Source organism: Camelus bactrianus, unplaced genomic scaffold (assembly GCF_048773025.1).
Source record: "Camelus bactrianus isolate YW-2024 breed Bactrian camel unplaced genomic scaffold, ASM4877302v1 HiC_scaffold_12, whole genome shotgun sequence".
In the NCBI taxonomy this organism is placed as follows: Eukaryota; Metazoa; Chordata; class Mammalia; order Artiodactyla; family Camelidae; genus Camelus; species Camelus bactrianus.
The window spans coordinates 109107-123911 of record NW_027413897.1 but is presented as its reverse complement, the minus strand read 5'-3'; the positions used below and the strand labels follow the sequence as shown (position 1 = coordinate 123911).

At 39.6% G+C, this 14805-nt stretch overlaps 1 pseudogene; it reads right to left on the bottom strand.

The window, feature by feature from the left end:
• Window positions 1-6894: 6894 nt before the first annotated feature.
• LOC141576566 (zinc finger protein 281-like) lies at window positions 6895-12413 on the bottom strand (annotated as a pseudogene).
• Between the last annotated feature and the right edge of the window lie 2392 nt (window positions 12414-14805).

Sequence of the window (14805 nt, the reverse complement as noted above, 5' to 3'; positions counted from 1 at the left end):
CGCCCGGCCCCGCCCCCTCCCGCGGCTTCCCGGGGCGGGTGCCCGGCCCCGCCCCCTCCCGCGGCTTCCCGGGGCGGGTGCCCGGCCCCGCCCCCTCCCGCGGCTTCCCGGGGCGGGTGCCCGGCCCCGCCCCCTCCCGCGGCTTCCCGGGGCGGGTGCCCGGCCCCGCCCCCTCCCGCGGCTTCCCGGGGCGGGTGCCCGGCCCCGCCCCCTCCCGCGGCTTCCCGGGGCGGGTGCCCGGCCCCGCCCCCTCCCGCGGCTTCCCGGGGCGGGTGCCCGGCCCCGCCCCCTCCCGCGGCTTCCCGGGGCGGGTGCCCGGCCCCGCCCCCTCCCGCGGCTTCCCGGGGCGGGTGCCCGGCCCCGCCCCCTCCCGCGGCCGCCTAGGCGAGTCGGTGGAGGGCATCCTCAAGGTGGGCAACCATCTGAGTAATTTCTCAGTCAGCTGACCCCAGGGTGGGCAGGGCGAGTATCTCTTCCAAAGGCTCATCCTGGAGCTGCACTGGAGCCTCAGGAGCTCCGGGGCCTTTGAGGGGCGCCTCTGCGTTCCCCTGGTGTCAGGGCTTCTTGCTTGAGCCTTTCTGCCTGCAGCCACCAGGCAGCTTTAACCATCCTGGAGCCCCGCCCAAGCCACGGCCCAAGTGGAAACAATAAAGCTTCTGCAGCAAAGTTAAATAAAGCAAAATAAACAAATAAAAAGGCTTTAGAAAGGGTCCGTTTGTCTTTCAAAAAAACCTTTTTATTCTCCCATAGATTTCCCACATCCCCCTATTCCCTTCCCCTATTAAGGTGGTATATAAGCTCTCAAATCTCGCCCCTTTTGGGGGAGTACTTTTCTTTTTTTCCTGTGAAACTCCTTGTGTAGTGTATGTGTATGTATGAGTATTTAAAACAATAAATTTGTGAATCTAGTCTCCTGTTAATTTGCTTTGTTGCTTATTTCATAGAGTCAGCTTTTGAACTGAAGTGTAGCAGAGAGTGTGCCACCCCCAGATGTATGATTTGGGCATAAGAATTCTTTTGAGCTGAGGATACAAGAAAAGCTCCCACCTTCCCCTATTTGCTTGAAAGCAGGACATACATTTTCACAGCCATTCCTTCTCCCATTTCTACCAAAAAGGACAGAAGTTAATCACACCATTAGACACCCCATTTTCCCATAAGGGGAAAAAGACTTCTTCTATCCCTCTGGGCTCTACAGGGAAGGACAAATAATTTTCTTTCTACCCTTCTGAGTTTTGGGACCAGAGCAATCTGCATAACAAACTTTACTTAACAGCCTTTATTTCAACCCCTGGAGGCCTGAACCTTCTTTCTGCTGTCCTGTCATTTCTCCACAAATTTACTCTCTTTGAATTACTCATTTTCCCTTGGGTATCTCCCATATACATGAGGTGTACATGTTAATAAACTTCTGCTTGTCTTTCTCTTGGAAACCTGTCTTTATTACAGTGGTCTCAGCCCAAAACTCAGAAGGGTAGAAAGAAAATTATTTGTCCTCCCCTGTAGAACCCAAGAGGGTAGAGGAAAAGTCTTTTTCCCCTTATACTTTCTGTGTATAAAGAGAGAAAAACTATGTGTAAGGCACAGCTGTTCTTTTAAGATGCACAAATCATCTAACTCTAATGGAATTAACATGTGATTTAAGAAAAAGCTAATTAATGAAGATCTGGAGAATAGGCTCCATGAAGGAAAACAAAACCCAAACCAAAGCAACACAAAAGAAAATGATACAGTGGAAAAAGGAAATCTGAAAATGTAGATCTTTCCACGTTCCTCAACACACAAACGCCTACAGACACAAACACACATGCAGGCACGTGTGCATACACAGAGACATATACATGTTAAAATAAGTAAAATTGTTTCAGTATGTAGCATAAGGCATTTCTGGAAACTTTCACTCTGATAAATATTAGCCAATTAGGAAACATAGGATTTTAGATTTTTATTTTTTATTTGCCTGCTTAGTAGTAGTAGTAGTAAATATTTTATTAATTTCTCAGATCCTTTATTCATAACTTTTAAAATATATAATCATTTTGCAGGAGGAGAGTAATAGTAGGCAATATATAAAAATGCTGGCGATATTGGGGTTCTGATTAAGTTACTTGCCTGACTGAAGAATAATAAGAAATAAATTGTAATTATTTTTTGTTATTCAAACAATAGCACCACAAACATTTTGCTAAAGTTATCCTAATGTATTGATTTTCTAACACAGTCATAGCAAAGCACCACAAACTGGGTGGCTAAACAATTTATTGTCTAACAGTTCTGGAGGATAGAAGTCTGAAATCAAAGTTTCAGCAGTGCTGGTTACTACTAAGAACTATGTGAGAGAATTTATCCATGTCTTTCTAGCGTTCGTGGTTTGCTGACAGTCTTTTTCATTCTTTGACATGTAGATGCAGCACTACAATCTTTGCCTTCATCTTTATGTGGAGTTCTCCCTGTGTGCATCTATTTCAAGTGTCCAAATTTCCCCTTTTTATAAGGACACGGTCATATTGGATTAGCGCCTACTTTAATCACCTCGTCTTAACTTGATCATCTACAAAGATGCTATTTCAAGAAAATTTTACACTTACAGGTACTGCGAAGTTAGAACTTCACCATCTTTGGGGGCAACATAATTCAACCCATAACACTTAGGAACTTTGGCATCATTAACACAAGTACAGTTGTGTTAACTTGGAGAAAGTAAAAAAGGAAAGAAAAAATCCCAGTTAGATAATTGAGGCTCATGTGCCCCAGTGACACTCATGTTTCTTTGTAACTAATTTATTTCTGGTACAAACACTGTATTTTGTCAATTCTAATATATACTTTTTTACATTTTAAACTTTATTAAGTCATAATGGATATTAAAAATCAGTGATAATTTATAATTCTAATTGCAAGCTTTTTTCCCTTTATTAATGATGATTAAAATAATATGTCCTAAACTAGATAACATTGTAGATTCTATGATATATGACAATGTGTTTCCTTTTGCAGTATAAGTTAAACCTGAATCATCGTTACGTATAACTCCTATTTAACCAGGTCAAACCTGTATTCTGTCTTTGCCCAGTTTGTTTTAACAACATGTAGTACTCTTAGAGAAGTCATATTTGTTCAGCAGAGAACATGAAATTAGAAATCTGCACGCAAGTTTGTGCATCCCATAACATTTTGATTGAAAATAACCTTCAATCAACCAAGCATATGATTATTGATTATAATCAAAACCTCTAAATGCATTAATCATATCTTTTTTCGTTTAGTTCCAAACCCCCAGTCACCTTTTTAATTTTAATATTACTAAACTTGATTAAGTGTCAGTATGTTCAATTCCTTTGTGGATTGTTAGTACCAAATTATATCATAGTTCAGCCCTTTTGCAAAATCTTCCTTAAAAAGTTTGTGATTGCTTATTTTTAAGAATTGTACTCATCATTTGAATGATGTGCACTATGAAAGCTATGTAAAATGCAAAGATGCGGGTATCATTTGTGCCTGTTCTTATATGATTCTGTGTATTAAACATACACATTTTGTTCTCAAATTCTCTTCTCAAAAATATTTGTCTCACAGCATTTGAAAATACAGCATTTTCCTCAGTTAAATAACCTGTCACTATCATGTTAACCATGTGTTGACCATCTGCCATGTTCGTTTCAAATCAGATTGGTGAATAATTATTTCCACAAGCACAATACCTTTGAGAGGAAAGCTTAGGCAAAGCACACAGAATTACAATTTTCACTATATTCATTAGCATTAATATTCATTCACAAACACATGTATGTATTTATTTTATCTTGTTCTGGTAGATTAAAACACTAAGAGGACTGAGTTATGCAAGGGTTGGGGCATGTTTAGTCAGTACATTTCTCTAAGGGACATTTTGTTCTTTGTTAAATGAGAACAACGAGACCAAGGGCACTCTATTTTTTTTGTTTACTTTTATGTTTGTCTGTGGAGGGTCTTGCTCTGGTTGACTAATGTTCTGCTGTGGTACCATTTTTATATGGGGCTGAAATTTTAATTAGTCCTTTGAGTCTTAGCCAGTTGTCTTTTGGCGACTCAACGCACACGTCTTCAGTCACTCTCTCTGACACCAACTTATGTTCTGACACTCTCTGTCCTAATTAATGCACTTGCATAGCTTTAAATAATTAACTTACTACTAATGTAGAAGCCCTATTTATAAAATATTTTTGGAGTGTCTTAAAATTTGTCTTTTTATTGTTATTATGACTATTTGCTTTTAACCTTTGCTGAATACAGCTCAACTGTATCATGCTTCATCAACATTATTCAGTTAAATATTATTTTGTGTAATCAACTATATTATTATGCTTGTTTATATAATTTCACTTTATTGATATAGATTAATCCATAATGTCTCACGTAAGGAAGACACTTTTAAAGCACTATAAAAACAATATTATGACTATGGATAGCAGTAAATTTGAGAAGTATTATTATTACAACCTTTAAAGTAAGAAAACAGAATTATAACTTGAAGTTGACAATTTTTGGTTTACTGGAAGATGCACGAGTACAAGAAGCTAAGTATTAGCCTGTGATTTAAAAAGTTTCTTGAGATTATTGGTATGATTATCTCCCTAAGAAAAAAAGAGGCTGGTTAGTCAGTTACAGTATGAAACGGTATAGTCATTGACCTACCGTTCTATTGTTTGTTGAGTATTTCTCAAAAGGAAGATATTCTTCTAAGGGACATAATTAATTGTTTTGGTCTCCAACCTGAAAGTAAGTGAGCCCCTGAAAAGTAAGATACAGGTCTGCCATTTACAGCCTTATTGGAGATGCCTCAGTCAGAAATAGTCCAATTCTGATGCACAGGGGGGGAGGAGACACACAAACACACACACACACGCGCGCGCACACACACACGTACGCATACACACAGATCTCAGACCTAATCTGAGGAGGGGTAGCTGCAGACAATACTTCACTTATTTAGATGACACCTTTTGAAACCAAACTGTACCCAGGGGCTTTCTTTGAAATAACCTATCAATAAACTAAACATGGGTATAGCCATGCCGTGGTCCAACATAGGGAAATACATACATATCTGAAACATGATTATATCCTGCCAGAGACAGGAGTAGGAAGAAAGAGGAATTGGAAACATACCACTTTTTCCTCTATTTTTGCCATAAGACCCAGCTAACACATTATTAGTCTTTTTATTCTTTTTTATCCCTCCAAGTGGGTATTAGTTAGGGTTCTCCAGAGAAACAGAGCCAGAGGGGAAGATAGATAGATAGATAGATAGATAGATAGATAGATAGATAGATAGATAGATAGATAGATTGATTGAATACATATATTTGTATGATTGTGGGGGTTGAGGGTTAGTCATTGGCAAGTCCAAAATCTGTAGAGCAGACTTGAGACTCTTGGCCAGGAGCTGACACTGCAGTCTTGAAGAAGAAGTAATTCTTTCTAAAAAATTAGGGCTTATTTTGAAAAATCTGACTTTAGCTCAAATGTATGTCAAAACCTCAAGAGTGTATTAAATAAGTCCCCGGGGCTAAGTAGGTGTGTTCCTAGATTATGAAAGTGGCATAGTGAGCTATGTCAATGTTGCTTAAAGTTCCAGCAAAACAGGTATATGTAGAATAGACAAGAAATAGTGCAAGGGTGTAGAGTTGGACTGAGAGGACAAAATTAGTTCATGGAGGGCAATCTTAAAAATGTCAATCCAGGGTCCATAAACAGAGTATCTTAAAAGGTACTAAGTTAGCATTCAAGAGATTAGTTACAGGGGCTAGGGGAGAAGCTGATAATAAAGCAAGGAGTCAAAATCCATGTCTGACAGTAATAGTGCCTGACATTGTCCAAAATCAGATTGAAATAAGGTATCCTGACTCTTCATCAGTGGGCAAGTGTTTCGATGCTATGCAATATTCTTATGTTGTCTTGAAAGATGATTCTCTTATATTAAGAGATTACAATCACTTAAAAATCAGTCTTTTAAATACAAGCAATGAATAAACTTAATTCGTTCAACAAAAATATCTTGAGTTTTTACAATTAGCTCAGTATTGTAATATATGCTGAAGAAATACAGATAAAGCTGTTTTACTTTCAAAATAATTAACTTCAGATTAAAAAAGCATCATTGAGACCATGGTACAAATATTTTGAGAACAAGTTGAAATTGTCTAAGTGCTCCAATAATTTTAAAGTATAGAATCTAAAAATTAAACCAAAATAGTTCAAACAAAAATAGAGGACATTACAATACTCAAAGGACTAACATACTTGTGTGAGATTTCAATATACTTCTTCAGCTATTTATAGGTCAAGCAGATAACAATTAAAAATACATTGAAAAATTAATAACAAAATCAATAAACTTTAGCTAATGTACAAGTATACAATTCTACATCTAACAGTTGAAAATATTGTTCTCTAAACAGTACATGGAATAACATGCACAAAAACTAATTATGTGATTGACCTTATAGTAAATCTAAATAATCTTAGAGAATTATCACAGATAACCCAGTCTCTTTACAACAAAAACAAATTAGAAGTTAATAGCAAAAAAGGTATATTAAAACTTCCATTTATTTAGAAATTGTATTACATACTTAATTTATGGTTAAGAAAGAATTAATGGAAATAAAGAAAACACAATTGCATGACATTGAAAACACCACATATAAAACTGGGAGGATATAGTGAAAGTAGTGCTTAAAGAGCAATTTATAACCATACTAGCTTATTCTATATCTACCTTAAATTAATGTCTTTTATATAAATATTAATTTCTACAAATTAGTATCATTCTACATACCTTCTGATGGTCTTGATGTTTTATAAAATATCCAAATTTCAGATATCACTGTGGTATCTTCTTACCTAGAAATTAAAGATATATATTCATCATTTGTAAAACACATCATTTCAGGTGCTATAGTGAAAGAAAACAATTCTCCTAATTCAAATATGATACATGATTGATTAAAAATTCATCCTGATTTCAAAAATGTTAAAAATTTTGGAAACAAAAGTGTCTTACAATTCATAAAATATAACATACTTATGACCATTTTTAGGGACCATCTTTTTGGGTTTTTTTTTTTTTAATTCTTTTAAATTCAGAAGAAATTAAATATTGTTTGTCAGTAACCAAAACATCTCACCAGATATCAAATACCCACAATGAATAATATTAACAAAGTTAGTCTGTAGCAGACTCATTGTCATTTACATTATTTTTGTGAAAAGCATAATGAAATAACTGAAACATTTAAATGTGAAATTTATAATAAGCAGGTAGAAAAATCATTTACATATAACTAGAAAAAAGACATGGTTGCAAAGAAACACTAGGAAGTCTCTAGCACTACAAGTTTATTCAAACACTCTCCTACATTCATTGCTTATTGTTTTACATATTGCATGAGAATTTTTAATCCATAGAAATGTTTTATTTTACATAGTGAACTGGGCATTGGAGAACGTTTATCAACCACCAATTTTATTTTCTTCCTCTTGCAATTAGCACCCACATTTGTGTTTGGAAGCCACTACCCCTATGCTGTGTTGCAGCAGGATATGGCTATGTGATTTGTCAAGAAAACTAAGACTAGTCTGGCTCTGAATGGCTGTCCCTGCACATAGGAATGATTTGGTGCAGTTCACTCTGTATAATTCTCAGAATCCAACCATGAATTCTTAGTTACCATAGACAATCATTTTTCTAAGTGAAATTTGAAATGCTTTTATCAAAAAATTGCATTGAAATCATGTCTCTGTAATCGATTTATATTTTAATAAGTTAATTGATTTTTTAACCAATGTCTAGGTTTTCCTTTATATTCCTTCATTGAAGATATTATCATTTTCTGGAGCTATTTAATTAGATTTATAGTTTACTACCTCTTCTGTGTGTGTGTGTGTGTGTGTGTGCGTGCATTTAAGAGGTCTTTTATTGGTAGTAAACTAGAGCAAACAATCAGAATAGTACATATGCAGTATTCAGTACACACAATAAAAGTTAAAGAAATTCCAAACCTGCATAAAGCAAAACACCGGAGGAAGACCACACAGCTCAGAGGTAACAGCGGTAAAGGGCCTCTCCATCCTCTGATTACACCTCATGCTCTGTCCCTAACAGAACTTACTGCGCTTACCAAAATACAGACTTTTTAGTATTGCGTGTATTTAAGAAGATTAAACACATTTTCTAAGAACCTTGCAATGACAAGTAAGTGACCCTTTAGCTGGTAAAGCAGACTTAAGGGAGGAAAGTGGGGGAGGAAATTAACTAGTATTTTGTTAAAACACTACCTTCATAACAAGTGTTTCACACTTGCATAGTATTAATTATTTTGTTATACATGGAAGCCTGCGGTAGGCCGATTACACAATAAGACTGCAAACAACCAGTGGTACTTCTCTGACATCAGAAGAGTACCTAAGACTGAAACATCACCAAAACTACATAAAAAACTCACCAGCATAAAGTACATTAAGAAATATAATCAGGAAAAAAATACAATTGCTAAAAAGTGGTTTAGAGCAGAGCCACTGTCCACCAGTAGCTTCAAATGGCAATTAGTGTTCATAGCAAGGTTTGATGACTTTACACGACCCCGTGCAATACTGACTGACACACCCTTTCAAAATGTACGTTAAACAAGCTGCAACTTCACAGAAAAATTCCGATGTTACCACCAAATGAGACGCTCTCACCCCTCTCATTGGCTTTGTCACCAGCTGGAATTACAACCTTCTTACTCACTATCTATAGCTCTGAGTAGGGCGGCTTTATTATACATGGACATCTGTAAGGATTCTGTTCTTAAAAAGGGGGAGGGAGGATGCTAACCCTACTGTTTTAGTATTTGGATGCCAGAAGGCATATTGAAATGCATAGCCAGTTACCTATTGGAATGGGACTCCTTCTGAAGTTGAAACTGTCAAGACAGGGAGAAGAAAGAATAAGCAGGCCCAGAACTCTGAGTGAAAGGACATGTTAAGAACAAAAATAACCACGATAAAAACCCCAGAAGTGTGGGTGACATGTAATAACAGAGACAGGGAACAGTGTTTTTAGGCCATGTATAATAAATAACACATACCCAAATTTTCAAAGAATGATGTAATTCCAACTTGGGTTCTAATACTGGAACCAACCAACCACCTGGGTGTCAACACTGCCCGTCAACTCCTGACAGGCCTTGTCACAGTTGGGGTGAAGAGAGGGTGCTTTTTTTCCCTCCTTCTTTTATTAAAGCTATCATTTCAGGCTTTGATCAAAGACGCAGGAATATTTGTTCTTCCAGGCTGGAATGAATGTGGTTTGGAAGCTCAGAGTACATTGAAAAGCTGCAACAAACTATAGGCAGCCAACAATTCAGAATTTTGGATCGGCCCAGATGGAGACAGTAATTTGAAATGTTTTCGATCCCTGACTTAAATAATGAAATGTGTATCATACTCCCCGTAAATTGGATATTCCATTACAGTGATAACGTACAGAATTCCCATGCATTATGACACTTGCCTGAGAGTAAAGCAATTACAATACCCTTAATCCTAACAACAAAGTTTTGTTTGTTTGCTTTGGGTTTGTTTTTTTGTACTTTTTTTTTTTTTTTTGCATTTAAAACTTTTGGGCTATTCCCTGACAGCGTATACATGTAAATTTGATTGCTAAACATTGTCATTTTCAATGATTTTATCTATTGATTTTGTTTAAAACTCATAATACAAACAGAGCTAAAATCACGCCAACAAAATAAACTAAAGATGAAAAGTTGCACTGAAAGGGCATTACATTATTCTTAATAGGCTCACGTAGAAACATTCCAATGGCAGCGTTCTCAAAATAAAATGAAATAACATTAGAAGCCCCCCAGCCTGGTGACTCCTGGGCCTTACTTGTAACTCTGGCTAGGGGGCGTCTTTACCCTCCGACTACATGCCTCACTAGCATCTGACATCATATTTGCATACCCTGAGAAATCTGACACTGAAGTCCTTGCTCTGTGGTCCACTTCTCCATTTGACTTAGTGAATGGGGTCATTGGCGCCCTGACGCCCAACTTGAACTGAGAACCAAATGCTTGTCCAAGTTCTTAATCTGGTACGATGTTCTAGTCTCTACATCTTTCTGAGGAGCTACCTGGCCGGCTAACTCCTGAGATGGGATCTGAAAGCTTTTTCTGCTGTTCCTTCTGGCTAGTCAGTTTCTGAGATGAGGACTGGACGGCTGAAGAAGTCTCTAAATTCTTCTGAGAAATCTATCAGATCATCCAGCTCCTGGGAAGGGGTCACCTGCGGATGTGTGGCATCCAAAGCAGATAAATAAAGACCTGGCTGCGATCCAAAGAACATCCCAAAAGGAGGCTTTGGCAACGAAGATGGCAACACTGAGGTAACAGACTGGCCGAAACCACACTCCAAAGGAGATGTTGTGTATATCTTTTTCTGGAAATAAAGTGTGCTTGTGGAGAGGTGACGACAGGCTGACAAACTGGAAACCGTGTCCAAGAGCAAAACCTGCATTCGTGAATTTTTCAAAAGCCTGCTGGAGGTGTTTGGAGTATTCTTGCACCATGCTGGCCTTATCACTGATCTGGGTGCCTGGGCTCAAGTCTTCTTCTTGCACCAACTCTGAATGTCCTCCCGAGGTGTGGAAATCCGTTATGCTGAAGGGATCCCCCTTCTGGCTCTCGGACTTGGAGTACTGATCCAAAATACTCTGTAAAACCTCATCAGGAATTCCAGACTTGTCGTGACAAGACTTAATTTCCACATGCAGGCCCGAGGAGTCAGTAAGGGGCAAGGGGGCCTCGCTGTCTAAAACTCCAACGCCCGCAGACTGAATGACAAGACTGCTGGGAGACCGTGTGTCTCACGCTCACGGAAAAGGCACTGTTGCTGCTGGCAGTTGGTAAGGATCTTCTTTTCTTCGAGAACTGCATGACATCTTCCCAATTACTGCTCATTTGACCGTGTTTGCCACTTGCGCTCTGGAGACTAACGGTCTCCACGCTGTTGTCTGACTCTAGGCCAAGCGAGCCACCTGGTTTCCCAGACAAGGACTTCTGTCCCACCATGTCTGGTACTGGTGACACGAAGTTCAGGTAGTTCTTCTCCGTTCTCTTTCTACTTCCTTTCTTAAAGATCAATTTGGGCACCCTTTTCTGTAGCTCATCTATACGAGGGCCGATCATGCCTCCACTGGAAGACACGGCTGGCATCTCTACCAAGTAACTTTGCAGGGTCATACTGCTCGAAGCCTGCCAGTCGCTCGTTTTACCAGTCTTGTGTTCCTCGTTTTCAACTGCGATGCTTTTTGACTTCGCCTTTCTCCTCGAAGAGCTGGGATTTCCCTGCGACAACACAGCCAGATTCCCCACGCTGTTGTGGCCGGATGCCCCGGGTTCTGCGCCGCGGGCCCTTCCTCTATGGCTTCTCTATGGTGCGCCTGTCTTCAAGACGCGATCGGTACTTGAGAGATAATGCTGGCAAGTGTCACACGTGTGTGGCTTTTCTCCACAGTGCGTCCTCTTGGGTCTCTCCATGTGGTACTTCTGGATGAACTTCATGCTGCACTCGGCGCGCCCGAACGTCTTCTCGGGACTGGATCTTCTCGTGTCTCTGCAGCAGGTACTTGTGGATGAAGCCCGTGCTGCGTGCTGCACTGGCTGCGCTGGAAGGGCCGCTCCCCGGTGTGGATGAGGACGTGCCTCCGCAGGTGGTAGCAGCTCCGGAAAGCGGCGCTACAGTGATGGCAGATGTGCGGTTTCTGACGAGGGGAGAGCAGGGCGCCTTCCCCGTCTCCCACCAGCGGCGGTTTGGAAGATGCGCTCAGCTTCCTCTTGGCTTTGATTCCCTGAGATTCTTCTGGCTTTGGCCTCTTCACATTCTTGACGCTCGCGTCTGGCTTTGGCTCCTCGGGGCCACGGGGGTCCTCGGTCCGGCCGCCGCCCAGCAGCACGTTGCGGGAGTGCGGGTCCGGCGGGTGCAGGACGCTCAGGTCCTGGATGACGCCGTGGCCTCCCCGGTCCCCGCCGCCCGCTCGTCCGCCCCGGCGAACAGGCCCCCGGAGCCCTGGTGCAGGGGGGCGCCCGGCGGCTCCTCGGGCTCGGCCGGCTTGTCCTGCTTGATGCTGACCGGCGACTGCAGGAAGCCCCCGGGGGTCCTCTGCGCCGGGAAGGCCGCGCGGGGCGCCGCCGGCTCCTTCTTGAAAGTCCCGTCTGAGGTGGGCGCCAGGGTGGGGGGAGTCTCGGCGGCCGTGCCCGCGGGCGGGGCGAAGCTGGCCACCGGGGCCAGCCGGTGGTTGAACTTGAGCATCCCCGGCGGGAAGCTGGGCTCCATCTCCGGCCGCTGCCGCCGCCGCCGCCGCCCAGGAACGCGCTGCCGACTTTCATGTCCCCGGAGCAGGCCTGGGGGTCCCGCCGCCACCGCCTCCGGTTCGTAAAAATCTATAGTTTAAAACTTACACGATTTTTGGTTCTACATACGTTTCTAAATTGTACTTGCATAATTTTAAATGTGGGGAAATCTTTACAATAATGAATATCATGTTTTTATTTTCTTTTTATTTAAATTTTCCAGGTTTTTGTATGTTTCAGTGTTATAAAGAAACAAAATTTTTAAAAACCTTTGCTCTTTTTGCTGATTATTATTTTTTAGTTCACTATTTTAGATTTTTAAAATTAACTTCTATTTTTTATTTCATATTTTTCGTAAATTGGATCATTAACCCACTCATTTTCAGATTTTTATTTTAAAATAGTAAGTCAGTAAAACATAAAGCATACTGGTTGTAAATAGTGAATTATTTACACATTTGTTTTCTTAATATAGTTTAGTTGTGACCCATGCATGTTATTTTTACTATTCTTTTTTATTATTATCTAGATATTTAAATTCAATAGTTAATTTCCTCTTTGATCCGTAGTTAGGAAATAGTTCTTTATTTATGGACGATTAAGTGTTTTTAATATAGTTTCTAACTCTGAACTTTTAGGATTGTGATCAGGAATTATGGTCTAGAAAAGCTTCATTGTATTTTGTGTTCAAGGGGAATTCACGTTTTCTAATGTCCTATGACCATGAGGAGACACAATGAGTAACGTTCAGCATGAGAAAAGTCACAGCCCGGACAATGATCTGCCCTCCCCTCTCTGCCTCACGGATCACACCCTGCACAGCTCCAGGTCAGCAGGCTGCGTCCCTCTTGGCTTCCTTGCCCCTTCTCTAACACAGGAGGCATGATTCTACCTCAGGTCCTTTGCACTTGCTCTTCCCTGTGTGGATCCTACTTTTCCAAATAGCCATATGATCTACAGAGTCAACTTTTTTTTTTAACGGACTCAACTTCTAGTTTTTAATTTAAGTACTCTCTAATTCAAATAGCTCATCTGCTTCTTTCCTCCACTCTCAATTCCTCTGTTGGTCAAAGAACAAAATAAAATCTTATGAAAAACAGTTTTGTTCAATGTTTTATTGATCTTTTGCTGTCAACCACTTGTATGCATCTATTATTTTCTAGAGGTTTCTGGATGGAATATATATACAGTTCAATGTGAAAAAAAAACAGAAAAATGAAATTTTAAAATAAAAAATGTTATTTTTAAAAAGTTTTTGTTTTTTTAAGTGAGGAGAAAGTATGCTTAATGGGGAATGCCTCTTTATTTGTTTAATCTCATAGTCACATTTTTAGCACCCATTCATAGTTCTTCTTATTCTTTTAATGCACCTGATCCAACACGAGAGAAGGATGTATATCCACAAAGTGGTATCAATTCTAGGAAAAAAATAAACATAGATACAGAATTACATCTGCCTTTTGAGTACCACATAAAAGAGAAAGAAAAGTTGTGCACAAAGGAAGTAGAGTGAATCTGCCAGAATATTTGGCAGAATCAACTGAATAGACCACTTAAAACAATTGATTTTTGATATCCTTAAATTACATTATTGCTACCTGAATCCTTGCAGAAAATAAAAGGAAAGGTAGAGAGCAGTCTAAAGATGTGATTCTTATCCCTGCTTCCCCAAATTTGTTTGCATTATAGAGGGAAAAAAATCTCATTCATGTTAAAGATTAGAGCAAAATAAATTTTAAGTCTTTTGAATTCAGTAGGGACTTTTGACTAGAGATCTTATTTGGAGATTTAAACAATTCTCTTATGACACTTTCTCTATTAAACATGCAATTTTCTTTCAAAAATAAGTAAGAAAGAATGACGTTGATAACAAAATGAACTATTTGATGTGTTATTATCATTTACTGCAAAAGTTAAAATAAATCTTGGAAAATTTATCAATTACCAAACTGTAAATATTCATACATGAGCAGAGTTAAATTTTGTATTCTTGCATAGTGTTGTGCAGAAGTTTAGTTAAATTTATAATCTAGTAAGTAGTTCTTTTAAGTTTTAAGAAGATATCTTTTATTTACACACGTAGATATCATACAAATTAAAAAGAACATTTGGAGAGGGTAGCATCCTGGCAATTAATTGAAAGAAGTGTGTCTAGAAGGAAGGTATAATAATTCTTGAAGAGCTTCTGCTCATCTTGTTTTGAGTTCTGAGAACTCACCATTTAGGAAGCGTAGTCATTAGTGGTAATCTTCACAAGGGTCATTTTGTGGACGTGGTGGTGTGTTCAAGGTAGAATCAGAGGTAAAGAGGTGGAGGCTATAAACGTAGCCAAGTATTTGATGGTTATGATCTAAAAAGGAGCTGAGGACCATTCCAATAGCTGGGGTTTGTTAAAAGGTGAAAAAAGGTGTTTTATTAAAGAAGGAAT